This window comes from Limulus polyphemus, unplaced genomic scaffold (assembly GCF_000517525.1).
Source record: "Limulus polyphemus unplaced genomic scaffold, Limulus_polyphemus-2.1.2 Scaffold3673, whole genome shotgun sequence".
Classification (NCBI taxonomy): Eukaryota; Metazoa; Arthropoda; class Merostomata; order Xiphosura; family Limulidae; genus Limulus; species Limulus polyphemus.
This window is the reverse complement of record NW_013669283.1, coordinates 48,983-59,361: the sequence shown is the minus strand read 5'-3', so window position 1 is coordinate 59,361 and position 10,379 is coordinate 48,983. Positions and strand designations below refer to the sequence as shown.

The following is a 10,379-nucleotide window of genomic DNA, read 5'->3' as shown; positions in this document are numbered from 1 at the left end:
CTATCGTCGGTAACAGTCACATCAGTGGTAGTAACTTCATCAAGAGCTTCACTGTTTCCCTTCTCAAAACTGAAGAGAGTTTCTTTTTTTCGACAGTGGCTTTTTCAGGTGACACGTCTTCAGCAGCATCATTTGTTCTGGTGTTCACTTCGTCCCACTGAAATGTCCTGGACCGTGATAATGCCAAAGCCTGTTGGCATGCACCACTTTCGGCTTGCCTCGCTGACCACATTTGATTCGGAAAGTCACATATGAGAGACAATCCACTATGTCATATGGAGAAGACAACTTAGGAGACTTCCCTTCTGGGATTATACAACCACATCTTGTCTCCTGGTTCAAAGCTGACTTCAGTAGATCTCTTATCATAAGATAACTTCATCGAATCAGCAGACGTTTTCAAGTTTGAACGCACTTGATGGTGAATATCATTCATCCTTTCCGATAAACTTCCACATTACAAAAACCTTAAACACAGAAATGCAAGAAAAATAACATATTAGCATATAATTTTTTTAAAAGTTCGAATAAATGCCATTATCATTAATAACTAACCACCACTTGACTAAGCTTTCAACAGTAGCTAAGGAGGAAATTAGTTAATTTATTTGATTTGTCATTAGACTCTATTATTAGTCTATTATATTTTTTAACACTGCATTATATATTTATTCCCTTAGGAATTGAGCCCGACATGGCCAGGGCGCTCGACTCGCAATTTGCGGGTCGCGGGTTCGAATCCCCGTCACACCAAACATGCTCGCCCTTTCAGCCGTGAGAGCGTTATAATGTGACAGTCAGTCCCACTATTCGTTGGTAAAAGAGTAGCCCAAGAGTTGGCGGTGGGTGGTAATGACTAGCTGCCTTCCCTGTAGTCTTACACTGCTAAAGTAGGGACGGCTAGCGCAGATAGCCCTCGTGTAGCTTTGCGCGAAATTCATAACAAACAAACCCTTAGGAATTTTCAAGAATTAGAAGAGTGCATGATAATAGCATTCCAACCACACTATGTTGGACGTATTCATTGCCGACGGCGCCCGGCATGGCCAGGTGGTTAGGACGCTCGACTCGCAATCTGCGGGTCGCGGGTTCGCATCCCCATCTCACCAAACATGCTCGTCCTTTCAGCCGTGGGGGTGTTATAATGTGACAGTCAATCCCACTATTCGTTGGTAAAAGAATAGCCCAAGAGTTGGCGGTGGGTGGTGATGACTAGCTGCCTTCCCTCTAGTCTTACACTGCTAAATTAGGGACGGCTAGCGCAGATAGCTCTCGTGTAGCTTTGCGCGAAATTCAAAACAAACAAACAATCATTGCCGACGATGCGTTTCACTCAGCCCAGACCTCTCAGGGCGGCTGGAATATAAGAAACACAGTAATAGTAAAAAAACAAAAACTATTTACACTTGTTACAATAACAATTTTTTATGGTGTGAACATCTTGTTCAAGCCGGCAAAACATGATTATAATTAATTTATTTGTCATTTATTTTTCTATATATATATAGTCATGTCTTAAAAACATTACTGGCAATTTGACAAACATTTACATATATAAAAACCCAAGAATATAGTTTATATATTGCTGTATTAGTTTCTTCGATTTCTGAAACTCCACTCTGCACATAAGAAATAGGATTTTTCAGATTTAGTTACTGTCCTGTAGAGGGATCGCATTTGCTCTGGAGGTCGTCAACTCTAAAATGTACTAAAAAGGTATAAGCTTGTAGTTTTCATAGATTAAACAAATATGATCAATGGTTCTAGTATATGTAGTAGGTTAATGCATGTTTACATCTCCTCAGCTAAAATAGCAAGTTTTAGACAAATTACAGGCAGATTGTGAGTGTTTTACAATATCTATACTTTTAAAAGTTTACATTAAATAACAGTTTTATAATGAATAAGATTTAAAATTTTAAATTTAAGCTACACTAACTTCGTGACAAAGGCGGAAAGGAACTCAAACAGGCTACTACCACTAGCACTGTATTATATATTATTACTAGTGTATAAGTGTGAACATAGCCTATATCGACAATACTAATGACAGTTATAATATACTACTAGTACTAGGAATGAAAATAAACGTAATCGTGATTACCCTAAAATTAGGCTTAACAAAACAATTAGATCGACAAAATTTCCAATTTTTGCACACAGAAGGGATTTCTCGAGGTTTGTCTTGAAAATACCCCGCCGTTTCTGTGTGTTACTGCTACAGTTTTTGGGAGCAAGTTATTTGTATAAGAACTGTTTACCTTATTATTAAAGTTATAAAAAAAAAGTGATAAAGCCGAAGAAAGTACATCTTGAATGCCTATGCTTTTAGTTTTATGGTCTCATTTCAGTTTTTAACATTATTGATCCCACATTGTCACAAAATCTGATGGCCATATCAACATAAACAAATACTGTTGGGTGTCTAGGCCTTAAAATCCATTTCTAAAGCATACAGCTAGTAGCACTATGAGGTAATTAATAACAATTTTTGAAATTTATCTTTTTCAATAAGTAGGAATAGAAGGGTAGCTCAAGGCTAATCTTAGTCTTCTTCAAACCCAGTTATTGTGTGTTGCTAAGCAAAGTCTTCTTTGTAATAGTGTGGTAAATTTAGAGAGTCAGAGTTGTATCATTTAATGAAATTAATGCCAGTTTGTATATGTGAATTGGACCAGATCATGATGGTGAAGCATAAGGGGGGGGGGTACAGTTAGTGGTGCATTTCTTCAATAAAATTTATACTGAATTCCTAGTACACAAGGCAGGAAAAACGTTGTGATAGAATAAATATGAAACTTAGAATATATGATAACACTAATAATTTTAATGTTGAAATAAGGAGCATCAGTGTAACTTTACACTTCCCTCCCTCAACAATGTAGTTTAAAAAGTGACTGATAAAATGCATTCTCTTGTAAATTTTTTGTTATAGTTGAAGGGCCATATTTATTTTCTAATCAAACTGTTAGTGTTGCTCTGTTCAGTTTTTGTTGTTCATTTATTATTATATTTATGAGGTATATTTAATTAGTCAAAAAGGCTATGACTGTCAACCTGTTTGGAACAGTGACTATCAAATAAAGATTAGTTTTGCTTAAATTAGTAGTAGTTCTTTTAATTGGCCACAATAAGGTGCTCTTGCAATGCAAGCTTACTACATATAGCTGTATCTCATGTAGCATCAAATGTGTAGTTAAATAAAATGCATTTTTATTTTCTTTTAAAATAGAAAAACATGATCACTGTTTTGTATAATGCATTTTAGGCTATGTGTGAATAGTTTATTTGATTTATATGGGTTACCTGTCAAATAAAATGAAATATAAACTAGTAATTATGCAAATTAGCAGTTATGAAAGTTTGCACATTCATTTGGTAATGTATTCCAAATCTTTGAAGGTCAAAATCTATTCAGCTGTAATTAATTCCCTAACTAGTTGATGGAGAAAACTGCCCTTTATCAATTTTAAAATAACAATCACCCTTGCAGTTACTGTTAATATTTTTAAAGTTAAAATCTCCCATAATGAGAACCTTCTTATTGCAAGTATTTTTACACTAATTTTCCTGTAAGGTATCTGATAAAGAAGTTTCCTACCTCTAACCTCCAATTATTTATATGTACAAAGAGGCATTCATACTGTTTCCACATTTGCACAAGGCTAATATCTTTCATATCAATGGGCTGGAACTTTTCCTGAATGTAAAAAGCTCCCCTCTTAATAATTTTGCACTGTCAACAACTTTTTACCCAAGAATTATAAAATGATTTTTGTCATCATGTTTTCTAAGTCAAGCTAATTTTCAATAAATCTATAATGTCAGAATCTTCATCCTCAACTGAGGCCTTGAATTAATCCATTTTATTTGTTATACTTGTAATATTTGAATATTATTTAAGGTTATGCTTGTAATGTAAGAATTGTATAATTGAACTCTTAATATATAGGTTAATAGCCCATGCAAAAAAGTTAGCTTCTTTCTTATTCAGATGTGGATCATCCATTCCATAGAATTTTTTTCTTTCTCCAACAAATAATACAATAAATTCATCCCCCCCAACTCCCCCCCCAAAACCAACCAACAAACAAACAAACAAAAACAAATACAACATAGATTTCAACCTATCAGTATAGTCTTATTGATCTACTTGTAACTTTCTTATCAAAAGTAAATGTTGGCAAACTCACTAAAATCAGCCTATGATCTCCAGGCTTAAATGTCTTTATAAACTTCTTCTACTTCTCTAGTGGCTTTTGTGACCTTGTCCTTTACATCATTAACCCCCTTTATGTACTACTAAAGTAGTCTCCTTACTGACCTCTTTAATCATACTATCACTAGAGCCATACAGTTATTTCAGTTAAACAGCATAATCACTTACCCATGAACATCGATTTTATCAATTAGTGTTACATAAAATAATTAATTTTATTTATGATTAAATTGGTTAATGTCACGAAAATAATCAGCTAATCAGAATTAGTGTGTCTGATTATTCTAATTATCAAAGTAATGGAAATATTGCCATTATGATTTCTTGTTATTTTTTATTAATTGAAAGTTTTTCAAGCTTTATCAGTTGTAAGACTCATGAAAATAATGGACTAATTAAAAATTAATGTTTCTGGTTATTACTATTTTAAATTATTCCAACTATTCAATTCTCTTGAGAATAATCAGTTAATAGAATGTAAGTGATTAATGAGTCCCAAAACTAATCAGTCAGCAAATTCCATTAAATACCAAGCTCTTTCATCAATCCTCTGAACTATACCATCAACTCTATCTCCTGGATGTTACATGCTGATTATTCTCTCCAGTTTACATGTTAATCTATTCACATGTTTAACCAGGGGATCACCTACTATTACCACTTCATATTATGTGAATGTATTGCAATTTTCCTTACCTTCCTATCATTTTCTGTCTATCTGGTGTTAATATGCTAAACTACCCTGGACAGCAACTCTTCATATAGTTGTGCTAGGAAATTTATATGCTCTGAATTTACCACTGTCTTCTAGTTTTAGTTAATTTACAAGTAGAGTGAAATTCACAATATACAAGATGAGAATAGGATTATTTTATTATTTTTTACATCATTATTTTGTTTTTTGTAAAAAGCATAATATGAACTTTTAAATTAAAAGTAAATTTAGAACTCAAATGGGTTGGTCAAGCTGTGTGAACAATTAGTTCCTGCATATTTTGAATTTTACTTTATTTAATGTAACTAAAGTAAATTTCATGGAAAAAAAACAAAACAAAACAATTTATGGTTTGTCTTCAGCCTACCAACAACGAGGCTAGTGCAGCTTGCAGGACATCCAATGTGGCGTATTACAAATAAATAATACTGTCAGTTATTATACAAATAATTTATACATTTGTTAATAATATGCTATTATTTCCTAAGGATTGCACCATTTCACTTTATTTTGGAATCTTCTGACTACTAATAATTCAAGGTGATTTCATTTCTGTGCACTTTACACCATTACTGGCAGGGCTATATAATTCAAGGGATAAAATGTTAGAACAATCTACTTGCTTCTTCCTCATTCCACAAAACAAATAAAAAGGTAGATTGCCATTGGCCATTCAGTTTGGTGGGGAATGTTATATATGACATCTAGCATTTAAGTTTGTCATGTACCTTAAGATGTTACAGTTCAGCATGTAGAATATCTCAAGCACAAACTGATAAAAGAAACCATGGTTTACCTTAATACTGCCCCCAACTGAAATATTAAACAATTTATAGCTTTTTGTAATTTTTGTTGTGTTATATATTCTTACTAAGGCTGGAAATCAACTGGGCTTCTAATGTAAACAAAAGCAGTGTAATAATATCCGTGCATTAATATAAATGTTTGTTACTTGTGTATGACTGAGGGTTTGTGAATTAAAGGGCTATTTATGTTTATATACATAATTTTAATTTGAGGTTTAAAGGTAAGCATTTTTAAATATCCATGTGTATGTGCTAGACAGTTTGTAATTTTCAGGAACTTTCATGGTTCCCTAGAAATCTATCCAGATTGTATTTTAACAGTAGAATGAATGATGTGAAGGAAATCTATTCGTCCTATGGGCATAGTATAACTGTAAAATGTTTTGTCTCTCAGACAAATTTTGTTATTCTGGACCTTGGGCAGTATGAATTACATATCCCTGCTTGGGTTCAAGGATTTCCTTGGAATGGCTAGTGAAGATCTTTAGGCCCATTATGTGTTGTAGGATGGTATATTGTACTGAAAAATTCACATGTTCCTGAATTGATGTGGAAATGTCTTTTTGATTTGGAAACTCATTCAAAACTAGAAATTTACAGTGTACATGCTAGCCTGTAGCCTTAAAGAGACACTACTATTTGAAGTTCTTTTCCAATGCTCCAGAAGCTTTGTATAAGTCTGCTTGTAAGCCTGCCATCTTCAAGAGATACAGGGTAATAGGATGTAGAAAATAATCAGGACAGAGACCCAAAACCTTCTGGAAATCTGGAGGACAGGGGAGTGTAACTGAACCAAAGATTATTATATTCAAGTCTCTGATGAAAGGACAGTCACGTACTTATGCATCATGGTTTCTCTTCAAAAATAAAAACAACAGATGTGATGTTGATATTAGAGATATGATTTTGTTGTTTTTTTTCTTAATGGACACTAATGGATCACTCAGAGAGAAAATTAAAATGAACTTTACATATTTCACACTAGCCACATTGACAGTTTACTACTTAAATTTAAGATGGAGGATGGCTGACATGAGAATGTACCAGTTGGTGCTATAAAATATTTGGATCCTGACCAGATCCTTTGGCTTACATTGCAAAACTATTCTCCAATTCTGGGAGACACTAGTATTGTACATATAGTTATTTTCCAATACTTAAAGTTTGTATAAGCTTGTTCTGTTTGTTTTTTTCTTTCAAAAATTGAAAAATCTCAGTATATCTTTTATAGTTGTATTTCATTAGTTTGGTAGTTAGCTTTTGGGGAGTATTAAGCATTGCTCCTTGATAAGAGTGCAAATCTCATTTCATAGTATTTTTTGTTCAGGTAATTCACAAAATGATAAAATTCAATGAAACCAAAAAGTTCTTTAAATTATTTTAGCCCATAATATTTTTCTTACTCATGTAGTTACAGTATTTTTCCTATCAGGAAGATATACACTGTAACTAATGTTCGATAGGCAAATTTTGTGGTGCAATACAGTTAATATTCTCAATACTAGAAATAAACGACCTTATAACACCAAATTGTTGTTTTTATTTAATTCAACACTCAACTTTTTGCTTTACAGCCTCTTCATGTGCATTCCACTAAAACACAAACCAAAACTGACAGTACAAAGCTTTAAATGGTTTAAATAAGAAATTCTTTTAGATTCTGTAACATGCATTTATACAGTGTGCTTTTGACATATTGAGTAGTAAAACTTATTGTTGAAAGCAAAGTATTAATGAAATAATTAACTGTTACCTGTAATGAACAAAAGTTTTATCAAAGTTACAGATTGAAACAAAAAATGATAGAATAAAAAAATCAAATAATTAAAATTATAAATGCCATTCTTTGTCCCTATTCATTTGTGTTCATAGTTGTTTAATGAGAAGAGCTTCTCTGAATTCTCTGTCAGTGTACTTGGTGGCTTTGGTGAGGACTTGTACGGAGAAAGTTGTTTTTCAAGTCAAGTGTTACTTGTCCATGATTAGTTAAAAAATGATCTGTTTTCCTGTCCTTGTGTGTAGGGTTCTTCCAGTTTCTCCTATGTATATATGATGTTATAAGGTTTATTTTGAGTATTAAAATGTCTTCTATACATCAATATGTACTACAGATATTAAATAGTTAGTTAATATTCTTGACTAAAAAATGGACATTAATGAAATCGGGTACCCTTCCTCTTCAATTCTTTGCTTCAGTTTGTTTAGTTATGAATATTACATGAAAGAAAAATGTGTTTTGAAGGATTCAGTATGTGAGGTCTGTTAGTCTTACATCAATAGCTAGAAAATATTTTTAAAGTTTTATAAAAGATGCTGTACAAATTCATTCATATAATTTAAAATTTTGTTAGATAGTCAACATGGTTTCACAAAAGAAAAGAACTTGCCTTGATAATCTTTTGACATTTTCCAAAGTGGTTGCTACATAGATGAGGATCAGGGTGTGGATTCAGTATATTTGGATTTTTTGGATAGAATTTGACAAGTTGCCTCATGAAGTGCTTGTTAAAAGAATAATCTCTATAGGTATGGGGGATAAGTTAGATTGGATCAAATATGGCCAGATGGAAGAAAGCAGAGAGTTGTTTATTTATATAAATGAAGTTCAGTAAATAGATTAATGAGGTGTTAGAACTTTTGCTTTTAGTGATAGTATTAAAGTCTTGGTTAAAGCTGTGGATTTAACTTGATTAATACAATGAAAATAACCTGCTAATTGAAATTAGTATTTCATATTATTACTTTTTTTATTATTATTCCACCTTCCCAAGTAACTGAAATGCTGTCACTATTGATTATCTTTAATATTTTTGATTTAGATCATTTGGAAAGTTATGGCATTATGCTGATATGACCAAATAGTGAATGTAACATCCATGTATCTCTTCCACAAAGTGTGTTTTAAGTTATTTGTGGTTAGGGTGTTGTTTCTAAGCACTTCTATGAAGATGATGCATAGCATTGATTAAAGTGGGATCCCATTGTTAAGAGAATTTGTCTTGAAGCCTAAAATAGGTGGATTATATGTAACGTTTGATTAGCAATTTAGGGTTAGGATATATTTTTAGTTCTAAACTGTTCTGCATAAAAATGTATTAGTGATCCAAATACATTTTTACATATTGAGTATTTTACTCCTAATAAAAACTGCAATGCTGAAAACTTGAACTTTTGGGTTTCAGTTACTTTTTCCATTGTCCAACACTCAATATTTTAATGCTGTTTTGCTATGATTACTAGATGCTTACTTTTAAATTTTTGTATTAACCCTTTTGAGATGGGTCACAGGTGAAGGGCCATGACTCTCATTCAAACTTTTATTGAACTACTATTACATGAATTTATGTCAATAAGTTTAGTATCAAACTGTAGATAATAATTCAAATTTTAGAACTATACATTACTCTATTTGTTAATTTAAAATTAAATGTAAAAAAAAACCGCAGATAAACATCGAATTTTGTGTGTCACATGGTATGTTGAATGCAGCACTGGTTCAAATTAGATGTTTGTGAAGTCAAAATACTAAGTCTAGAGTTTCATATGAATCAGAAACTCAAATTAAAGATATTGACAAGCTAGAGTATAAAATAAGAAGGTCTTATCTCTTCTATTTGCTAAGATATTTCTCACGTAATAAATCAAACACAGTGGCACCCCACCCACCTCTTTCCATTTTTGAAAATGCTCTTATATAAACTTACTTCTATATATGACATGAATAACCATTCGGAAGCTCAGAATGTCCCCCTAGTGGTTTTCTCAGCCTTTCTAACATTTCTTCTGCCAATTCTTTCATTTGAACCAAGATTTCAATGAGGTAGATTGTGTCTTTAGTCTGCTCGAAATTTCATATTTTTTTAGACTGAAATACAGCTTAGTTATTAAGCTTGATAAATTATAGTGGAATTCTATGGTATTAATGTAGTTATTTATGATATCTTGTTTATTCATAAGTATATATAAAAGCTAAAAAAAATTTTGTTTCATATCCTCCACATGCAAAATTTTAATAGTCTTAGCACCCTATGTCAAGTAGCAACTGAGTACAAAGGTCATAACTAGAAGAGATAATTGTTTACTTTACTTCTTTATTTACTGTTCTATGTTTTAGGAAAAATAACTTTAAGAACTTATTTGAAAATATGAATAATCTATATACATATATAATGTATAATAATTAAAATGTGACTGTATTTTACAAAATATTAGTTGACTAAAACACAGCCAAGACAAGTTACTTTGTACAGACCAAAGGTCACCTTTATGTTATTTTATACGGTAACATGAGTGCACGTGAGCCACATTGTTGTAACTTCTGTATTGTTAACCAGGCACGGGTGAAAGGTCAATATAATAAATATATATAAATGTATAATGTCATGAGCTTTAAGCTATTTTGTCTAAGATTTATGTTTTTGTGTTATAATTTCTGTTCACACTAGAATAAAAGAGGCATAATTTATGTTTATTTCCTATATTTTTATGATGTTTGTAAGATCTGTTAAATCTACCAAACCCGTACAGAGATTAATTACTGAAAATAACAGATAAAATATAAAGTTTTTTTAAAGATATGTTTGATAACTATCCGGACATTATATAGATTTTGCATGTGAAATTTCAAAATTTTGTCATA

At 31.9% G+C, this 10,379-nt stretch overlaps 1 protein-coding gene across 1 annotated transcript in view; it reads left to right on the top strand.

Moving 5' to 3' along the window:
* The first annotated feature begins 1,679 nt into the window (after nt 1-1,679).
* The window catches only part of LOC106469827, a 14,131-nt gene continuing 5,431 nt past the window's right edge, over nt 1,680-10,379 (top strand). Inside the window, exon 1 of the mRNA XM_013930339.2 lies at nt 1,680-1,716. The gene's annotated coding sequence lies outside the window, so the exon portion shown is untranslated. The remainder of the gene's footprint in view (nt 1,717-10,379) is intronic.